Source organism: Telmatherina bonti (genome assembly GCF_933228915.1).
Source record: "Telmatherina bonti genome assembly, chromosome: 3".
NCBI classification, from domain to species: domain Eukaryota; kingdom Metazoa; phylum Chordata; class Actinopteri; order Atheriniformes; family Telmatherinidae; genus Telmatherina; species Telmatherina bonti.
Window position 1 is genome coordinate 32,836,592 of NC_136621.1, and position 23,047 is coordinate 32,859,638.

Genomic DNA, 23,047 nt, shown 5'->3' on the forward strand with positions numbered 1-23,047 from the left:
TCTGGCAGGCTGCTTGTTGGCTTATAGGCTGATTCGGACTGGAACCTGTTACCAGAACTTGTCCCCCGCCTCAGTTTAAACAGATCGTCCATCAGTTTGAACTTGTGTAAAGTTGTCAACACCAGTGTTTCATTTCATGTGTTGTGTTTAGTCCTAACACACATCAGGCCAGTGACCGCCAGCCTTGTTTTTCCAATTTTAGATCTAATTTTAGATTTTTAATCGCTCTGGCAGCAGCTGACTCTGGCTGGCATCAGCACATTACCTTTTAATATCACACAACACTCAAGAGTACCACCATTTGAGTGTGTAACATCTGTAATTCTCACTATCTGGCCAGCTTTAGAGCTTGTCAACACAACCCTTTAAAAATTCCTGGTTCTAAGAATAGACTGTTTCTTCTTCTTCTTCTACATTGTAATAGGGGTTAGAGGCACCATGCTGCGCTTCGTTGATCTAAATATAAACCAGTGGGAGAGAAAAACACAATGATGGGCGTCTGACCAATGGCAGGATTAAAGTTTGACCTTTTACCTGGACTCAAAATTTCCCTTGCTGTGCCTGTAGATGGAGCAGAGGAAAACTGAGGAACCGGGATGTGGTTTAAGACCCTCAGTGGACTCCTGCATGTGAGAGGCTCCCTGACATTAAAGAGCTGGTAGCTTCGATGCATAGTTTGTTTCATCCTTTCTGTCCTTTGTTTCCTTCTCAGTCACCATTAAGTTGCTTTTTATAGTTTTAGCTTTTTTGCTATTTTTATTTCCTTGTTTTTAACAGTCAGACATCATGTTGCCTAAATTTTTGCCTCTGGGAGTCTTAGAATTAGTCATTCTATTCTTACACTCCTAAAGAAAAAGACCTTTGATGGTGCATCTGAGTGAGGAATGAAACTTTTTAAATACAACTTCAGATGGACACCAACACAAGCAGAATTTCTGCTGTTACATATTTAACCAAAACTAAGAACAAATCCAAAAACAGTGTGTGTACAAACTAAGTACACTTCTGCTGCATCCATAGGAAATCAGAGGGTAAGTAGCATTCAGACGCCGTCAGTCACATTGATGAAATGATTATTGCTTATGATAAGTACATCTATATAAGCAGCGGTTTAGGCAGTTTCCAGGTCTAGAGCACCCAGTTGCATACTAAGATAACGCATAAATAAATAAGCAATTGTGTCGTCAGTATTGGAAGTTTATGAGGCCATTTGGAAACAACTTGGAGTTCTTGGACAACTTGGAGTATGTAAAACTATGCAAGAAATCATAGCACTGCACCTCTCATGTGCTATGATGAAGCTCTAGGATTAAGAGCCTGCACTCTTTTTTTTAAAATACCTGTAGTGTTGGATCTCTGTATTCTCGATATGAAGACTCCAAGTGGAAGGGAAGACATTATAGTTTGTAAAACATTACATTGTTTTTATTATATGCTATAAATTCAATTTTTCCTCACTCAAAAAGTTCAAATTTGGCAAGTCTGTCATAAATACATTTAAGAGTTTTTTCCATAAAGTTCAATGCGTCCATGAAGGAAAAACTTCCCTATACCAAAATGATCAAGCTGTGTTTTATCTTCTATACATATAGTGTGCTTTGTGCACAGATGGTGCCTATGAATCCCTGTTCCTCAACAGATCTTGTGACTGCTTTTAGCCTCCAACAGAACCCAGTCTCATCCTTTTAAATTGAGCACATTTCCACACCACTTTTCCCATAATTCAGGGAATGTCACAGTGGAATCACTTACTCACACTGAATGACTTGCTCTGTCATTCGTGAGCCACTTTCCTGTCACTACAAGCCGTGTGAGGACATTGGCTTCATCTGAGTGGCTTCTTTGACAGATGCAGTGAAACTGATTTTGTCTTGAGCTTAGTCAGTAATAGTTCCTGACCAGTGTCTGTTTTTCTAGTACTTGTTCCTGCTCTTTGATTGAGTCTGCCATATCACACTTTATCTCTTTTTCACCATGCTTCTAAACCCACAACAGGAGTCACTGTGTTTGTGCAAGGTCACATTCCTGGCTTCCTCTGTCCATCTACACCAGACTTGACACCCACAGCCCTAACTTGCCCTTCTTCTACCCCTCCCTTTGACACATTCCCTTTCGTTTCCGTGTGGAGACCAGTACTGTAATAAACAGAGGTACTGCAGGTTTTTTGCACACTTGCAACTTAGATATCCTACATGTACAGCGTAGACAATTCTTTCTTATGTTTGATATCACACAAAGATTAGCTATAGTTGAAGGATTTTCATATTAAATAATCTCTAATGATCATAAGTATTCCTCTTGTTCTAAAAATACTTTTTCCAACTCTGTGAAAGTCATTAAAAAAAGAGCAATTCTCAGAGCTTACTGGGGTCCATTTTCAGAGCTTTTTCTTTGGTCTTCAACCTCTTTAGCCGTGGTACTTTGAACAGGAAACCATGGTATGAAGGGAAATTTACAACAGGAACTCCGCTTACTGAACTCCCTTAGTTACAACAACACAAGTCTTCCCTGCTCTGCCTGAGCAAGCACTGTGTAATCATTCTTAGTGTTTGTATAGATATTTATACATATATATGGAAAAAAGTTTATATTATTTTTCTGAGTGAACATTTTGCATAATTTTTCAAACTAAATGTAAGGTTGAAATGATCTGTAAACCACTGCATTGTGTTTTTATGAGGGTTGTTTTTTCTGTTAACCAGTGCAATTTCATCATATATTCCAAATAACATGCTAGCAAAGTTGGACATTAAGTAAGACATGTATGTTAACAGAAGCAAAACGATAAGTTTGGGGTCACTTCAAAGGGTCTATGCATAATTACATTAATACGCAGGAACACCCAAATGTACATACTTCAACTAACCGACACATATCTGGCCATGCTGTTACAAAAAAGAAACAGAAAACATGTTGACTTCATTGTTTTTCACAGACATTTTGATGAAAGATCCTCAAATATTGTTTATATACAGTGTTTGAAGTCCACCCAGAACCCCCACACCGCCTGTCCTGTCTTTATATGTGGGTCAGTATGTCGTCAGGTCAACTCCCCCACCCTGGTACATTTGAGATAGCTGTACATGCACGTTCCTGACGTGTTGAACGCTTGTTTGACAGTGGCAGGACTTCCCTTCCCGAGGTATGAGAATTCTATTGTTTCTTCTGTCCATCCGTCTTCCTCCTTTATTCTGGGCATGTTCCCTGCATATTCAGGTTCCAGTCTGTCTGTTGCTCCTCTTATCACAGGCAAATAAGGGGCTAAAACTGAAAGAATACTGATACCAACCCAGAGGGTCCCATTTCATTATCTGAGATTAAAAGCATGCTCATGCTTTTGCATGGAAACAATTTTATTCCAAAGTCATGCAAATCAAGCTGGTGTGTGATGGAGCACTGGAAAGCATAGCACTTCTATAAACTGTGTTATTTTTCTCTGCCATATCCTAAACCTCCTTTACCCTGCTTGAAAGTTCAGTCAGCCGTTGCAGAAACACAAACTACATGGTCGAGAAAAAGCAAAGGCGAGGAAATTCACTCTTTTACTCTGCAAACCTTGGGAGACCATAAAGTTAATTGGCCGTGATGAACACAATGCTATCAGTAAGCAGAAATAAGCCTATGCAGGGTACATTACCTTCCCTAGCTGGAGCAATCAGCATGATTGGCTAATTTTCTCAAGTGTGAGCTCAGAGTGGAATGTAATGGAGGTCAGCCTGAATAGTACATCCTGCTCACCACTACACATTGTAAACCACAGTCTTGTAATGAGTTGCTTAACCTGTGCAAAATAATATGAACTTGGAGGTACACAATCACTTGTTTTTTACTTTAATTGTACTTAAACTATCACTTATGTTCACATTATAAAGACTTTCAACCCATATGTAGTTGTTTAGTACATATCAGTTTAAGCTTTGGTTATCTGTTTGGGGCCCCAGTAGAGGTTACACATTCAGTCTCTTCTTCTGTTTACATTGTTTCCAATAACTCTTGAGGAAGCTATATTGTTCTTTAGATGCCAAACTCCACTGTGACCACTAGCTGGTCACTAACTTTCTCCATCTGCTGTTTAGTAGTCAGCACTGGGTTTATTAGAGCTTTTTGTAGCCAAAGTTCACTTCCTGTTGTGGCTGGAAATTAGTGGATGAAAGCAGTGAACCAAAACAGGGTTTAAAGTTGCAGTCTGTTAAACCAAAAACAATAAACTCATAAAACTTAAAAGCTCCACTGACCTGAAGAAAACTTGAGGCGGCTGTAGCTCAGGAGGAAGAGCAGTTGTCCTTCAACTGGAAAGTTGGGGGATCCAAGCTGCCCCCTGATGTGCCTATCGGGGTGTGAGTGTGTTGAGTGAATGTGACAAGTAGTGTAAAGCGCTTTGAGTGGTCTGCATGACAAGAAAAGCGCTATAGAAGTACAAGTCCATTTACCAACTTTGAAGATCACTGATGATGATTTCGGCACTTATCACTGCTCAGAGCAGCTTTGAGAATGTGGATCATTAATAAAACGTAGCTCATTATTTCACATATTAAAATAATTCTCTTTTTTTTTAAATCTTCATTGACATTCATTTATTTAATGTATAATAAATTTAAACAATCACAATTTTCAGCTACTCTGGAGTTGCCTGGCTTTATGTTTTTCTGCAGGAGCCTTCGACTAAGCCTCCTCACAGACCCGAGGGAGCTGTGCTTGCTCAATAGAAAAGAAATCAGCATTATCCGATAAACTTAGCAGCAGTAATGGATTCCATTGTGCTGTTTTTTCGTCCATCGCAATAGCTTAATGTTCTGCTACATAAGGCTTACAGTATTTATGTATTTCTCAATAATTGCACTTGAGCTTGTGTTTGTGTGTTTGTCAGACCTGCATGTTTTGTTCAAAGAGTGAAGCATCTTTAATAAATGAATGTTATGGGTTGGATTATTGAACAATCTGAAACTAGTTGTTGTGGAAAATGATTATTTCACACACAAGTTTTTAGCTTTTTGATTGTCCTTTAGCTTTGACTGACTGCTTCGACTTACTTTTGTAATTCTTTAACAAGAAGGCTGCGATTGCAATGATTTACATGCCACCGATGCTGCTTATGTCTAGACAGGGCAGAGCAGGTTAATAGAGTGACTGTGATGAGGAGGAAAGGAGATATGTCCCAGAAAAAGAAGGATGTAAGCTAAAATGCTAGCTGTGACTGTAAAGCTCTCAGGTATTCAGGGTGCACTGGAGCTTGTGTCAGAAAGCGCTTACTTAGACTTGCACACACACACACACGCAAACACACACTAGCAGAATAGAATATGAGAGCATTGCAGCACCAGCTGGATGTGTCCCAGCAGTTACTGCACTGATGCTTGCTGCAGCAGTGAGAAGTGTACAGTCCGGACTCATACAGAGAGGAGTGAGGAAGCGAGGGAGGCAGAAACCAGTCCACTACAGAGCCAGATACATGTAGGTAATGGATGAGAGAAATTAGTAAGATAATTAAATGTTTTAACGGTGACAAAATGTTTTAAGATAGAAACTTAAAAGAGAATCGGAGCGAGTGCAATCAAAGGTGGATGTGTTAAAATCCAAACTGATCAGGAACAGCTGTTGGCTACAGCCAGGCATAGGTAAGTTTAGGCGGATGCACATCGACATGTCTCGCTCTATGAGGCTGCTGCTGCTTCAGAGATCCTTCAGCAATCACATCAGGTCCTCTACCTCCAAAGCTCTAGATCGGCTCAGCAAGCCCACTCGAGAGAATCGGCTAGCAGGTGGGTGGCGAAAGCATCATACGATGGAGCTGGTGTATTTGTGAAGATACTTGACAAGCGTCTGTTTCCTTGTCTGTGTCTTGTCTGCATCGGTGTGCATGCATACTGTAAGCAGTGTTTTGTTCCTGGGTGTAATGCAATGTGGGCAGTTTAGCTTTCTGTGACAAAATCTAAAAATAGTCCGACAAAACTGCATAGTCATTGTCTGAAAGAGACGACAAGGCTGACTGCGAGGCTTCTGTGAAGTCATTTTTGTTTCTGTCAAACAGATCAATATCTCAACATATCCCTAACATTTAATGGATGGGTGGGGATCCCTGAAGCCCACTGAAGAAGGCACTGGGTGGTTTTTAATACTTGTAGGCCCATTTTTTCCTGGTTTATATGTTTAGAGATTTCTTTTTCTTTCAGTGACATCATTTTGACAAGCAAATGCACTTTTGTTGTTCTTCCAACCAGCCTCTTTCAGAGACACTTTGAGGTTTGGTTTTTCCCCTGTATGACTAATGGGCAGGTTATACACACTAGACTGAATCCATTAGACCAAAATCCTAGCGTTCAAGCAAGCTTGCATCTAAATAATACATTTAGTCACATAAGAGCAGCAGCTAAATATTAACAGAGATGCACTTTAGGAATGTTGGACACAAACAGCTGACACTAGGCTACTTGTTCCTATCAGTGTGATTATCATTTGGCTGTTACAAATGGCAGCATAGTTGGTTGTTTGATCTTTAGGTCTCCAAACCCTCTAAGTCAGCAAAAGTGTGGGTTTTGTTTTTTAAGGAAGTCCACCCAGTTTTCCAAATGAATCCAGTGGTCACTGCATCATGGCAATGAACTCACTTGCAGTGAAGACCAGCTAATGAATACCAAGCTAAATGCTATCCAGGATCTGTATGTTTGCTGCTACATTGCTCACGGGCTCACATGAAAGCGGGAAGAGTTATGGCCCACATAATCATGAGAGGGTCCGGTTACAGCTCCTAGAAAGCCTCGCTACATATGTGTCACTCTGGAGACACCCACTGAAGGATGAGTTTAAGTAGTTCGGCAGGTGGTTTCAACTCTTGCTCTGTGGACACACGTCATCAACATCTGGCAGAGTTATACAGATGTGCAGTTTATGGCAAAACAGCCCCATCACATGATGAGCTGTAGCTTCCCTTAGCTTTGCACTTGCATGTTTACTACATGATATAGGCATAGCACTGATAATACTGAACAGCAGATAGCTATCATGACCAGTATGATGTCATACATATGTATTAATAGCCATAAGATGCAGAACCATTCAGTCATTCATATTAACTTTAAGGATAAAATTCACTGCTTTTTAAATCAATATAAAAAGAAGCCTGAATCCATAATCATATAACTTGTGCTGCTTGATTGCACTGTTTTAGCTAGAGCATACAAATTCATTCAGTATAGCATCCTGCACATTAATTCATTGAGGGCAAATGATCTTGACCTGCCTTGAAAAGAACTTGCAAATGAATTGGTATCGTGCATTTCATACAAAAAGCAGTGTAATTCAAATAAAGGCAAAAAGAAAACAAAATAACCTTTAGACATATTTTAAAGTCTGTGTGTGTGTTCTAAAACCATCATATAATTGTGATAACATATATATAACTACATTAAATGATTAAAGCAAACAGCAGTCTAGATCAGTTAAAAGAGACCGTGCAGATTTCATGCATAGAAATAAGAAAACAAATGTTTTTGCAGGAATTGAACAGTGTATTCCTTTAGTGAAAGTTTCATCTCCATTGTTCCACTTGCATGACAGCTAAATGCTGCTTCTTCATGTTTAGTCTGGACTCTGGCCTGGACAAGCCAGTCTGAGTCCTTGGATCTAGGAGCTCTGCTAGCTTTGCTTTAAAACAAACTGAAATGCGGTAACTTAACATTTATTTACTTTAACTCGTGACAATGACATGTATTTGCTATGTGATCCTTGATGACGCATGAGCATGAGCTAATTACAACTCAGGGCATGCTCTCAAGGACTTTGTGTTTAGTGTGCAGCTTCACTCCGCCTGAAACTTGATAGTTTAATTACCTTTTCTCACCCTTGTCTCTTCTGTGATCACATCACTTATTTAAGTATGTTCACTGCCAAAGGGAGAAAGATTTTGGAGAGGCACTCGAGTGTGTTCACTAACAAAGCAAAGCCCAGCTGCAGTCTTTGTGCACTCTACATCATCAAAAAGATCAAGCAGTTTTCCTGAACAGTCCTTTTTAAAAACAGAACCTTTTTCTAACAACTTTCCATGAGGCCTGGCCAGGGGTGTGACATTCCAAAAAGATACTCACAGATACATTGCTAAAAGAAATGCTGACATCCTGATCTTTCTTGCCATTATGGATAGCACCAAATATTACAGCTCACTGTGAGTTGAGAAAAGTGTTACTTAAGCCATTTTTGTCAAAAAAATACCATGCAACACAGTAACCTCTATGACAAAATCACCAATCATATGGAATGACTTGGCTGAAACCATCTTTTTTTTTTTTTTTTTTTTTTTTTTTTTTTTTGTCTTGTCTTGTCCAGCATTTAAGCAAGCAGACTGATGTTCTGGATGCTGTGTTCTGCTGAGCAAATTTATTTTGCCAAGGGGAACTTTTGTAGATGTAATGATCCCCTTGTATTTCTTGATTCTTATTTTATTTTTCAATTTGTTTTGGATAATAGCCTGTATTACAGAGTTTATGCTGCTGGACCCGACCGGAAAGGACAGGAAAGGGGCAGAAAGAGAACAGAAAAGAGAACATAAAAAAAAACAAAAAAAAACCAAAAGAAAGAGATCAATGCATACATGTATATGCACATACATACCCACCTACATATATATGTATATACACTCGCACATACATTATATATATACATATAAACATACATACATACATATACACATACATACACATGCATACACACACATGTACACATACATGCATACATAAAGATAGATATACATACATACATATACACATACATACACACACACATATATATATATATATATATATATATATATATATATATATATATATATATATATATATATATATATATATATACATATATACACATATACATACTCACATACATACACATACATATACACATACACATACACACACATACACATACATATACATACATACACATACACTCACACATATGCATACATATATACATATCCATACACATACATACATACACATACACATACACATAAGTACACACACATACCCACCCACACACATAAATATATACACCCACACAAGCCAACTCTAGATTCGTGGAGAACAAAACCGTTGACAATCATGAGGACCAGAAACTAGCAAGTTAAGTCAAAAAGACAGAAAGAGAGCTACCTGCTGTTAGTGAATAAACTTGCTGGATGACTCAGTGACTGTGACACATGCAGAACATTCACGCAGAACATTCAGAGTGGAACGTGTTTAGAGAAGAGTGATCATGCCAATGTGACCCGCCCGCCTACAGCTAGAGGAAGGCCAGGAGAACCCAGAGACCCGGGTAACCGACAGTCACCCCCAGGTACAGATCCCAACCCCCCCACTCCAGAGCCAGCCATGCATCTGCCCAGGAGGTGGCGAAGGAGGTGCCCAACCAGAGTCCCCCGCAGTCAGGGGGAACAGGCCCCAGCAGGCCCAGGCCGGCAAGGGCCGATCCCGCCGGGCACCGGCCACCTAGGGCAGACAGAGCGCAGGCCCCAGGGCCCCAAGAGCCCGTGAGCAGCCCCCCGCCCCCGCAGGCAGAGGGCACAGCCCACACCGACGGAGGACCAGGATCCCCAGACCGCCACCCAGCGGCAGCCAGGTCGCACCCCAGCGCACCAGCTGCGCCCCCGGGTACAGGACACCACCCCCCCACCACCAAACCACACACACATATACATGCATACCCCCCCCAACACGCACTCCCCTCACACATATACATGCACCCCCCCCCCCCCCCCAAAACACGCACTCCCCTCTCAACCCCCATCCACACAACCCTCTGCAATCCATGCACATCATCCATCACATATACAACCCCACCCCACCTCTACTCACTCACCCATACCAAGTCACACGAACCCCAATCGCCCCCGCCCCCACACACGCTCACCCCCCCCACACACACGCTCACACCCCGCCACCCCATCCCTCTACTTCTACCCAACCACACATGCCCCACCAAACACCCCTCCACCACCCATAGCCCCCCTCCAAACTTCACCCTCACTCACACATCCCATTCCGCATATACACCCCCCCCTACACACACACACACACACACACACACACACACACACACACACACACACACACACACACACATACCCTCACTCCTCCAACACAGGCACACCCCAATACAACCCACGCGCCAACATACCCCTCCACACACACATCTACTCATCCTCACACATCCCTATCCCCTACCCACCTATATCCCCAACCCTAATCCCCCCCCAGCCATCCCACCATCCATCTGTAACCCCATACACCAACTCCCACACATCCTCACCTCACCCCTCCATCATGTCCCATGTGAGATACCTCAGAGGGGGCAGAGGACAGGATGGCCCCGATCAGGGCCCCCATAATTACCGCCCACCACTCCCAGCATCCCCCCCACCACTCCACAGATGCAGCCGACCCAGCACCCCCCCAGGGCCGGCGACAACCCTCCTACAGCCAGGCCAGCCCAGACTTAGGCCTAATGGACGGCACTCTTCCCCCACCCGTACCCCCCCCCAGTAAAGCCCCGAGAGCAGGGGCATGAGAAGACCCTATCGTCCCTGCCTCCCCCCCGCTTATGACTGATTGTGAAGTATGTATTAGTTGCAATTAAAATTGAGGGAAGTGTCACGCGGTGTTGGGAGAGGGACCACCTAAGCAGCCCCGCCCACCATACACCACACGCCCTTCCCCCTAATCATGTGAGTCGTCAGTGTTTTGGTGTTTGGTGTCTAAGTGTAATTAAAACTGGGAGGTGAGCCGAGGCTGGGTGCAGCGATCAAGACCACCTTGATGGCCTTTCTCACCACCCAGCGCCACGTGCACACCTCCCAATACCCTGCCTGTGTGTGAAGGGGAGCGGGGAGGAAGAGGGGTTGAGGGATTTAAGTCTGGTCATGTAAGGTCATGTTGAGGTTGCCCCCAATGATAAGTGTATTATCAAGGTGATCATATAGTAAGGAGAAGAAGGAATGAAAAAAGGAGGGGTCATCAGTGTTTGGGCCATAAATATTTGCAATGCATAACTTCATGTTTAGGATAGATAATGTCATTATGAATCTTCCACCTGGGTCTAAAATTATATTATTAGCAGTAAAATGAATTTTCCTGTTTATCAGAATGGCTACTCCTCTTTGTCTTGAGTTGAAGCAGGCCGAGTACACGTGAGGGAACTGTGCTGTAGAGAGTACGTTAGCTGTTGTTTTTAATAAATGAGTCTCCTGTAGCAGGACAATGTCTGCCTGTAGATCATTCAATCTGCTAAACACCTTCAACCTCTTCTCCCTGGAACCAGCTCCCTGTATATTCCACGTAACAAACCTCAGGGTGGTCATGCTCAAGCTACTGAAGTGTTTCTATAAAAGTATGTGTGTGTTTGTGTGTGTGCAAGCCCACATTAATGCATGCATGCTGCGTGTAGATTGTGTGCGTATATAAATTCATCTGTGTGTACAATGTTCCTATATGTCTGTCCACATGCTTAGAGTGTGTGTGAGAGTTGGGGGTGAGTGTTGATGTGATTAAATGTGCTCTGTGGCTGAAACCATCATAACTGGAACACTTAGTAAAGTAAAAATGGATTTCCATGGTATTAGATGAATGGGCTTCTAATGAATGCAGGAAGTGAGCAGTAAGTGAGCAATCTTCTTGAGTCAGAGATGGGAGCACTAACCAAATCTCTTCCAAATGATGTCAGCAGTTTTTTTCCTTCAAACACCACTTGTGCTGACATGATCCTTTTTTCATATTTGACATTCACTTTGCTCAAAGTACAATTTTGTGATCTGGACCTGCCGTATCCGTTGCTGTTAGATCAAATATTTATAGAGGAATTCATATGTTTTCAATCCAGTGTTTAGTTCAGTGTTAAATTAATCCAGTGTTGAGTCAGGTCGAACAGTAACCTCAGGTAAACATCAGAAGCTCAACGCCTGTAGTTGTCGGTAGCAGTCACATCAATAAAATACACTCTTGGTGTCAGTTTCTTAACTACTTTTAATGGTGCTAGTGGTAGAATGGAGAGGATGGGATATACTTGACTCTAAGAAATGACAATAATCCATATTTTCAACCACAGCAACGGCCAGGTCATCCAGTGTCCTGTTGGAACTTGTTTTAAGTTTCCTCCCAGCGGGAGCTGGAGTTAGCTGTGTGAACTGATTTTATTCAGCCAATTGTTTTAACTTGAGTTGTTTGATCAAATCGGTAGCATTGAATGAAGCTCCGTCTCTTCCCCCTCTTAGAGAGCTCACATTGCAGAAAATTCAAGTGCATGTTGGACTGTTCTTGTTTTCCACCTTCAGAATATTTTCCACAGCAGACGTGTGTGCAAGGTCCTGCTACAACTCTCAATGAAAACTGAGTTTCTGAAGCTTTTCTGCATTGAAAACAACTTAAGCAGTCGTAAATAATCCCTGTAGCAGGACACTGACAATAGATCCACATGTAACAGATACACTGGGAAAGCAAATGACTACATGGGCTCCCTATTAGTTATTCTGACATATTTGCCAATATGCCCAGAGACCTTTCCTGAACAAACATGATTACAGTCTTTACAATAAAAATTCCCGATGGGGATTATTATAGAGGAGCAGTGTTTGAGTGTGAGTGTGTGTTTTTGTGCCCCCCACTTGTGTTTGATTGTGTAAATGTTAAGTGGTGTCCAGGCTTTTGTACTAGACTTAAGGCTAGACTGATGGGAGGTCCACAAACATGTTCCGGTCTACCCAGGCTCTACTTCTGTTCAGCCAAACAGATGTTGAGGCTCTATTGTGGCCTTAAATACCTCTACAGGGACCCGACAGCACCATTTCATGGTTGAAGGATGCCCAAAGAGGAAGTCAGAAGGGGCACACCACTGTGACATCAGCAAAGATCTCTTTGAATGAAAAGGCAGTAAACAACTATGTAGCAAATTAGCTTCAACAAGATACTTTCACAGCAGGAATAGAAAGCTGAATCACTAATTTAGCTTGGAAAGAGGAGAATTAAGGACAGATAAACACAAATAAGAAAAGTGTGTGGCCAAGATGAAAGCTAAGGCCAGGGTGCTGGTCGGTGGTTTTCTCTGCTTGAACCAAATGAATGAGCAAGAAAAACATGGCTGATATTTTGCTGCCATGTTTTAAGTTGAGCTGAAGCCTCTCCTCTCACATAGGGCAGAAAGTGTGGTAGAGGCAGAAAACCCAGGGAAACATTTTGAAACATTGTGTTTAACTTGCATTGTCAGTGGTCAAGCTAGTCAGTTGGCTAACTATGTGTTGCGGGCTTGGCCTTTGGTTGCATTCAGCTGGACTTCAATTTAGTGTGATTCAGTTTTAAGTTTTATTAATATTCATTCATTACATTATTCAATCAATTTTTAACTGTAAAGTCACCCTTTCGGCTTGTCGCCACAGCAAATCATTGCTCAGGTGAATTGGCACATGTTTTAAACCAGATGCCCTTCCTGACGCAACCCTCTGCCTTAATCCGGGCTTGGGACCGGCCCTCAGAGAACATTCCTCCTAAGGACTACAGCAGAGAAGGGGAGTAGGACTTGAACCACCAATCACAAGGTCACAAGACAAGCAGCTCTACCACCTGAGCTACTGCCACAAATTTTATCTATTAAGTACTTTTCATAAAAAAAGGTGTGCAGCTTTCCTTCGTTAAAAACAATACATTCATATCCTGTCCTGGTTTGGCTTTCAGCATGCAATTATGCTCTACCTGCGCTATAAGCCCTGACAGCTATTGCCAAGTGGATGCATTTACAAGTTTGTCTCTGATCCTTTATGGATCAGAATCGTTTATCTGTATCTCCCACAAACGTGCAATCAGACCGACATGGGAAATTTGGATAAAAAGATTGGGAAATGGCTCAGTCGACCTGTGCTGTGTTGGTAAGCTGTGCGGGTGGTTGAACTATCAATGAGTGATCTTTGTTGGTGTAAATATGGACAAAATTCAAAGCTCGTTTATGATGATTTTTGCCAAATGACAAAAATGTTATGTAGTTTTAATGCCTGCATTTCAGTCGCTATTTAAGACTTGTTCTTTTGGATGAATCCAAACAAAAACAGATGGTTTGATTGGGAGTCCAGCGGTTGTTGACTGCAATATCTAAAAGCACAGATGAAGAAATACAAGGACTTAAAGGGCTCATAATGGCAGCATAATGTCCAAGTGACAGTGGACACGGAATGCATAGAGCTCACTACTAGTAGTAATTACCTACTTTTCATAGATGTATTGGTCATATTATTTGTTGTGGTGTATTACTGCATACTTGGAATATCCCAGAAGATCTACCCATTTGCAGATGTTCTGGTCTATCTTCTAACCCTCATAGTTTGGCTTTTGTCAAAATCCCTCAAATCCAGATGTTGCTCGTTTTTCCTGCTTCGAAAACAACAAATTCCAGAACTGACTGAACTGGCAGCCTAACATATTCCAGGCCTCGGCAGGTGTCAGTCAGTGTTTTTCACGTCGCGTGACGGAGGTTTAAAGTAGCGGCTGTTGCTGTCATTCTGTGTCACTTTGAGCAATTTCTCTCTTTCATTCTGCAGAACAACGTGTGATGTTCCTCATAGGCTCCAATTCCCCTGTTAGGATGTCACGTTTCAGTGTGTCTTGACATTTAGGTCGAGCTACTCAATTTGTGTGTCTATAAATAGCATCTCCTTATTATTTTATCAACTGCTCCACTGTCTTCACCACCGTGCCTGCATCCCAGTCTTGTCATGAGGCTTTGAAAAAAGTAGGTCGGCAGTGTGCCTCACGAGTGAAGTTTGCTTCATATAAACAGCTGAAATGAGTCATTAAAACATGAACATGTTGTTCATATGGGTGTAAAAGTCTGTGTGTAATTCATAGTATAGCTACAAGCATACTGTCTGTGCACCGTTAAGGCTGCAGTCAGACTGCTGGACATTGGAAGTGCCGGGGTCAAACTTTATTTTCTTTCTTCACTCCATCATCCTTCTTTTCCAGTCTGTATTTCTATTTTCCTTTGGCATTTTATATTTGAACCCTTTATTTTTTGTTTTGTTTTTTTTTTATACATACCCCAGTACTTAATCTTTTTTTTTTTTTTTTTTTTTGTCTTGTATTTTGTATTTAGCTGACCTTTTGGACAGGTTGCAGAGTGGCACCAACTATTTTTGGGTCCTAATTTCAGATCCCCTTACATCAGAGGCTCAGCAGGGTTATGTTGATTAATCAGAGTGAGTTTGATGGTATGCTTTTGCACAATAAGCCTATGAGCTAGCTGTTTTCCTGCAATTTAATGTTTTAATATTCCCATTCTGTGTTTTGTGAATGCTAGTCTTTGCACCGTTTGCAGCTTTGATGGTAATCAGCATTTGCAGCAACTAAATTTCTTTGTCTTTTTTCTTTTTCTTTGATCACCAGCTGTTCAAAGTTTGCAATGAAACAAAGCTTATAAACCATTTAGCTCTTGTGTTTTGAACTGTAAGTCAGCATTTCCAATTGCTGGATTAAATTTCATGTGAATGTTTTGTTTAAATAATTATTGCAGTCATTTGTGTCCATATTTGATGTCGAACTTTTACTACATGCAACATTTTGAGTTACTCTTTGAATGTACACGTGCACAGCCACGTTGTTTAATCTGGCTTATCGGTTTATGATTTTGCAACATCTGAGCCTTACAACATAGAAATATTTCTTTTCATAGTGTTTTTCTCATAGACTGACTGATGAAAAGACATTCCTAGATTTCCTGTGTCAAACCTTCGACTAACTTTCTAACTATTTGGAAAAAACAGTTTAAAGCGACGGCTGCTTTAACTACTTGTAGAAAATCAACTGGAGAAATTCATTTTGATATTCCTTTTAGACTTGTAAATTATTCTCCCTCAAAGTTAATTTAGTAGCAATCCCTTGAGCTTTTTCATCCATCTTATATTCTTCCTGTGTTTCTGTCTGTTTTCGTACCATTAATAGCTGTTTTACAAAACACTTTCACTTAAAAGCATTTTCTCCTGCCGTCTCTCACACGTTTATGTCATCACTATAGATATCACACCTATTATTTAACATTATATTTGTTGTTTTCATATTTCAGTATTTGCTTCTGAGAAGATCTTCCTACTTCTCTGTGTTTAATTAAACTTTTTCAAGGTTATCCTTGCTTGTTTTGTTTCACTTTTGTTGTTTTAGCCATCGCATAAGTAATGTATATTCCTTCATTTTCCGTAGATGTATAAATGATGGGATTTCTTCATTAATTACAAGCTTATGTCAACATTATGAGTAACGCAGGATTCTTTTTCATTTCATATAATTCGATGTGGGGACCACACATAGGATTTCTGCTTCCATGGCCTTAGCTCATGTTATCTCTATGTTCATAAGGTTTAGTAACAGCTGTAGTGGATTTTTCTGCTGTTGTATAGGTGACTGGTAGTCATCCAACTTGACATGTAGGTGGACGCACTTGAAATATTTATTATTGAATTAGAGTCCCTCAACGCTGTTCCTGCTCAGTGATTTAAAGCCCTCTTGTCTGCCTCACAAGGCCACTTGTTTCAAAGACTCTGGAATGTTTTGCTAAACCCGGTGACTCCGGCAAGCTTACGCCGAAACTTGTTTACTTTGCTTGTTGTACCTTGCTCTCTCTCTCTCTCCTTTCGTTTTTTTCTCGCTTTCACCCTCGATGACACAAAATTATTCTGTAGCTTTTCTGACCTTGCCGTTTAAAAGACTCCTTGTTGCTTTATTGATCAGTTAGTATATTGCTGAGTTTGAGGAAAATATGTTTTTATTGTGGGCGTAGTTCTTGAGTTTGAAGAAAAATATTCCAAATCATCAATACTGAGGCATCAGTATCCCACACAAATCTATACTAGATTGTTTTCATTATTGTCTTATGTATAAAGGAAAAGTTTATTCTGTTTTTTTATGAGCGCAGTCCTTATCAGCCTTCTTTATTATTTCTTTTCCGCTAGTAACGTCTCAAGTAGCACTTTTCCGCAGGACCTCACAGTAGCCCTCTTGACTTTTCATTGGACCATTCACTGCCCATACTTCACTCCTACAGCCCCCCCGCCCTACACTTGTCTCCCTCTTGAACTCAAACAGCAGGATGAAACGTGGTTCTACTCATTGTTTTAAAACTCCACTAACATCGTAAGCTGCTGGAGCATTGACTTTTTCAAGAGCCAGCACTCACAGAATGTCTGATTTAACACAACTTTGGATTCCAAAAATGGTGCACACAAATATTTGCACAAATTATGGAATGCAGATCTGACTTGGCACTTCACACAGCAGTCTTTCAAACCAGTCCACTCCTACACCCTTTCTCCCTCAGTCGACATAAATGTTGGTTCTGTGTGGAGCAGTGCTGCTTTGTTGGCAGAGCCTGAGCTGTCCTTATTGATCTGAGTCATTGTCAAAAGGGTGTCCATACAGCTTTAACCGATACTACAGGGTTGATCTGCGATGCTGTGCTGCAGGGCAGTCATGCACCGTCAGAGAAAAGGAAGGATGAAAGAAACAAACAGAAGTTTTGATTAATTTTAAGAGTATAAAGGCTAAATTATGTGAAATGTGATAGATTTTAAAGGTGTGGTCATTTTTATTATGACTTTGTAATTACAGATTCTGTGATGATCAAAAACAGGAATTGTGATCACTTTTGATAAACTGATGAGAATCACAAAAGCAATGAAGGAACCAGGAGTCCTCACGTTTATTGTTGCTTTTTTTTTGGGGGGGGGGGGGGGGGTTCAATAAGAAATGTTAAGAGTACCTGAACATGTTGCCCAAACAGAGGTACTTTCTGAATGATTTTGACATTTAAAGAAAAAGTAAAAGCTTATGAATTCACGAGTGTGTATGAGTGCATTTTAGAGGGTTTTGACAGGTTTGTGTGGTGTTGCCTTCTGCTGTGAGGAAATACGAGAGAAATACTTGAGTCAGATTTTAGTAACATTGAACTGACGTTAATGTCCACTTGATATGCACATTGTTTACAAAGGAACCATGGTTATGCACTTTTTTAAATAGCAAAGACACAAAGAGGTTTCCAGACACAGTGCAAAGCTGTGTATATTTCTGAATCTCAGGTTGTGAGTGGATGTCTATAACAGCAAGGCGTAGGCTAAAAATACACGAGACAGGGGAGGAGGATGGCGTGACTCGTCAGTCATCATTAGCTGTGAAACAGCCACATTCTACAGGAATCTATTCCAGATGGGTACTTAAAACAAGTTTTAGTGCCCCATTAAAACAGTCTCATCACTGGTGACTTAACTGCCTCTTGGGGTTCCTGATCTCATGGTATGTTGTTTGTTTACTCTCCGGTGGGCCTTCATTTCCTGCGTGTCTGCTGCTTTTAGCGGATCTAACTGGTCTCAGTGGGTTAGCCATTTTTAATTTACCGACTCAGTCGGCAGGAGATTTTTGGCTAATCCTATGGCTTTGTTGGTATGTTTGACCTTTCAAATGACACTGATTGGAGGAATTATCTTATAGTTTGGACCATTTGCCTGATAGGCACAAAGAATCCCTGGCAGTAAGTCAAAATGCCCAAAAGATTCAGAAAAAAAGTAACTATCAGCGAGCAATACAAACGTTATTTTTGGCCAGGATACCTGTCATTTTTATAGATGTCCATGAGTGTGTTTGTAGGAGCTGAATAAAGCTGGATTACAATGGATTCTGAATAATAGCCTTGGTAGTAAATATATTGACATTAGAAATGATCAGACATCAGTTAAGATGATGATCCTGGAGTAACAAGACATCAACACTTGGCTTCCTTTAAACTGATCCCTTTTGCTAAAAGTCATGAAATAAAACTGAGTTCCAGAGGTTGGACATTGGAGCATGTGCTGCTTTCTCATGACTGCTGTACATATGTGTCATAATTAAACAAGCCCACTGCAACTTTTCTGCATTGAATTAAGTCTACAATATGACCAGTTTGGACCTGCTTACATGAATAAATCCAGCAGATAATGCCAATAAATGCATAAAGAAGAGAAGGGTCAGAGCCTTCCTTTTCAATGCTTTGACCTGTAAAATTAGCTGTAGGAACTTAATGTTTTTTGCAATATCTGAAGCAAAAAAATAAATAAATAAATAAACTCCGGTCTGTCCTTACTGTTAGCTGTATAGACGTTTATCAGTTGTCTCCTGTTGTTATATGGCAAAATGCCATGCAAATAACATTTATTATAAGAAAATTGTAGTCTGAATATATTTGGACATTCAGTTTTTAGCCACTCAAAGTCCAGACTGTGCCTTCTTGTTTTCCGTACAACAGTGAGGGTCTCCAGCCGTCTCCAGTCAAAGTAAAAGATTTCATTTAAGGAACCAAATGAAAGTTGGTTTGATAACAATGACTGTACAAACTTACAGGAAAGTGACATTTTCAGCTGTGTCCATCCATCAGCACTTAATTTCACACAACAATTGCAGGTGTTACATTCAACTCTCGCTTGAGCGATTCGCGGCCGAGTGTGAAGCGGCTGGGATGAGAATCAGCACCTCAAAATCTGAGACCATGGTCCTCAGCCGGAATAGGGTGGATTGCCCTCTCCGGGTCGGGAGTCAGGTCCTGCCTCAAGTGGAGGAGTTTAAATATCTCGGGGTCTTGTTCACGAGTGAGGGAAGGATGGAGCGTGAGATCGACAGACGGATCGGTGCGGCGTCTGCAGTAATGCGGGCTCTGCGCCGGTCTGTCGTGGTGAAGAAGGAGCTGAGCCAGAAGGCGATGCTCTCGATTTATCAGTCGATCTACGTTCCTACCCTCACCTATGGTCATGAGCTGTGGGTCGTGACCGAAAGAACGAGATCTCGTATACAGGCGGCTGAAATGAGTTTCCTCCGCAGGGTGGCCGGGCTCTCCCTTAGAGATAGGGTGAGGAGCTCAGTCATCCGGGAGGGGCTCAGAGTAGAGCCGCTGCTCCTTCGCATCGAGAGAAACCAGTTGAGGTGGCTCGGCCATCTGGTCAGGATGCCTCCTGGACGCCTCCCTGGTGAGGTGTTCCAGGCACGTCCCTCGGGGAGGAGACCCCGGGGAAGACCCAGGACACGCTGGAGGGATTACATCTCTCGGCTGGCCTGGGAACGCCTCGGGACCCCCCCCGCAGAGTTGGCAAATGTGGCTGGGGAGAGGGAAGTCTGGGCTTCCCTGCTTAGGCTGCTGCCCCCGCGACCCGACCCCGGATAAGCGGCAGAAGATGGATGGATGGATGGATGGACATTCAAAGGGGAATTTTTATGGCAATAATGGTAAGAAATTGTGACTCTTTAAATCTTCACCCAAGATTTTACTACTACTAGTAGATTGGTCTTGCATGAATTATATAGTTAGGTACACACCGTATGAAAAATTTTTGGACAAAAATGCTCAGAAGCAAATCTAGGAGAGGTTTTGTAGTTACACTATGCCAGTCAAGCAGCTGACAGTCTGTCTTTAACTTACTCAGTCAGGGAAAATTATTTCTGAATACGGGCACATCAGAGTGAGTGACGTGGTGGTCTAACAATGCTTGTCTATTTTTATTTTATTTAGGCTTTGGACTGTTCAAGCTGGTAATGTCACAGATAGGATGATTTATTCCTAGACTTTATTGTTTCCCACTAATGTGCCAGTATTTTAGTTTGCTGTGTGGTGTCCAATAAAAATACTGATGGTATCCAAAGGGAAATTGAAATGTAGGAGTGATATGAGGGAGAGTATGTGCCAATAAATTTGAAATTTATTGGCACAGCTGAGTTTCCTGAATCAAGAGTGGCATTTAAGGAAGCAAAACTGTTGGACCTGGTTCTTGTTTCTGTATCCTGTAAAATATCTGCTACAGTTTAGTTTGTGAGAAGGATGACAGACACAGATTCCTTCAACAAGGGCATAATCATCATTTAAAAATCAGTCTTTATACTTTCCATGTTGCATTTGTCAGAGGACTTGGAGAGCCCTGCTCTTTAATATCCTGAATTTACATTTTTTTTCCATGTCTCTTTGACTTAACATTCATTCATTCATTCAGCCATTATCCTAACCGCTTAGTCCAATGAAGGGTCGCGGGGAAGCTGGAGCCTATCCCAGCTGTCTGTGGGCAAAAGGCAGGGTACACCCTGGACAGCTCACCATTCCATCGCAGGGCTTGACTTAACATAATATGCTAAATATGAAGCTGTGAATAGTTTTCCTAAAATGTGCTTGTTTGACAAAACCAACTTGGTTTGCATGGAATTTTTTTGAGCAGTTTAAAGCAATGAACTACGCTATAGATGATGATGAAGGTGCCTTTTGATCACTGCGGATTACTTTTTTCACATGATGAAGAAAACTTTCATTCATTCATTTTGCAGGGAAGCCGGAGCCTATCCCAGCAGTCATTGGTTGAGAGGCAGGGTACACCCTGGACAGGTTGCCAGTAGTCATCCGGAGAAAACAAAAAGAAGAAAAGAAAACTAGGCTTGTTGTGGGGATCTTGTCGTATATCACATGGTAGTTTAGTGAACCACTTAACTTGTGTTAAGTCTGTTGGTGCTTACGTGCCATATTTTCCACCCTGTTGAGGTTTTTCCTTCCGTTAAAAGGGATTTTTTTTTTCCGTTCCACTGTCGCCTCGTTTATGCTCAGGATGGGGAATTGGATCAAAGTCAAGACTTGATGCAATCTGTTGGTTTCCTTTCCTTAACTTGGCTATTTATTGAATTGGCTCGAACTGATGAGTCTGTAAAATGCCCTGAGATGACTTTGTTGTGGAGTAGTACAATACAAATAAAGCTGAAGTGAATTTTATTAAATATTTTCCTGCATTTCTGCCTTTTTATCACGGTCTCACAGCTGTGTTTTTCTGTCCAACAAAGGAGCAGAGAGACCAAAGAGTCCGAATGAACCTCTCCACGTTCTTTGGAAAGGTCCATATGTCATGGCATTGTGCTCACTCATGGAGGCAGTATCAGAAATGTAAGGATCAGTCAGAGATGAGGGCTGCTCTTGGTTTGGTCGCTGTTGTTGCTGGTGCTTAAGCTTTGCTTTGCAGAATTAAAAATGTGCAAAGACTTACACGTAGTGCTGTTTAATGAAGATTGTACAGTTCTGCAGTTGTTTGAGCTTTGAACACATCTTGTTTTCAGTCTTCCCCCTTTTTTGTTATTAAGTCAGTTTTTGTCCACCCTACTAGATCCATTTCCGCTCAGTTGTAGAACCTTTCAGCTAATAAACAATACAGCATGATTTCTGACATGTACACATTGTAGGGCTTTTGGGAATTGCACTTTTGTCTATTTGCTTTTAAAACATTGTAATTGCAGCGATGGAGACAAGTACCTGACTGTATGGAAAACCCTATTTGCTTATGGGACTTTAAACTAATTTAAACCTCCTTAATAATGTTAATTGAAAAGCAGCCTTACCTTCCCTTTCTGTCTTGTTGCTTCTTCATCCCACTGCAGATCTTTACTTTGGTTCGGCATAATCTCTCTTTCAACTGATCAACCACTAAATGTCCGTCTCCCCCCCCCCCCCCTTCCGATCAGGAGCTGTTACCAGCGACCTTTCACCCTGTAGTCACTCTGGGATCCTAACCCCTTGGCACCTTGAATGGCTGACTACAAGGCCGCTGGCTAAGTATTGTCACCCTCCATGTCCAAGCCAACCCCTAATTTAACTCTTTACAGCTGGTAATAATAGAAGCACTGGGGCGCTTGGCAGTAGCGCAACAAGCTTGCTAGCTAAGTGACAGTTTGACAACTTAATGTTTTTCGTGCAAGTGTGATCGAAGTAAGGGTTAGAGAACATAATACAAGTCCAGCATTTCTGCTCCTAAAGGCCCTGACAGATCATGCAATCTGGAACATCATCATCATCTTTAATTTGGTATTTAGTTGTCAAGAAGGTGTTGTGGAAATGCCATGAGCACAAGGATTTGTTGGATTTAGCCAAAGATGATTCTGGACCTGAAGTTCTTTGTCTCTGTCCCTTTCTCAGATAGCTTCCATTTGAAACTTAATGACTGGTAAACATGTTGAGTCTTTTACTGTCTTTGTCTGTCTTTCTG

General features: G+C 41.5%; 1 protein-coding gene across 1 annotated transcript in view; it reads left to right on the top strand.

Moving 5' to 3' along the window:
• dlc1 (DLC1 Rho GTPase activating protein) overlaps nucleotides 1–23,047 on the top strand; it is an 81,355-nt gene that overhangs the window by 23,696 nt on the left and 34,612 nt on the right. The gene's annotated exons all lie outside the window — the stretch shown is intronic.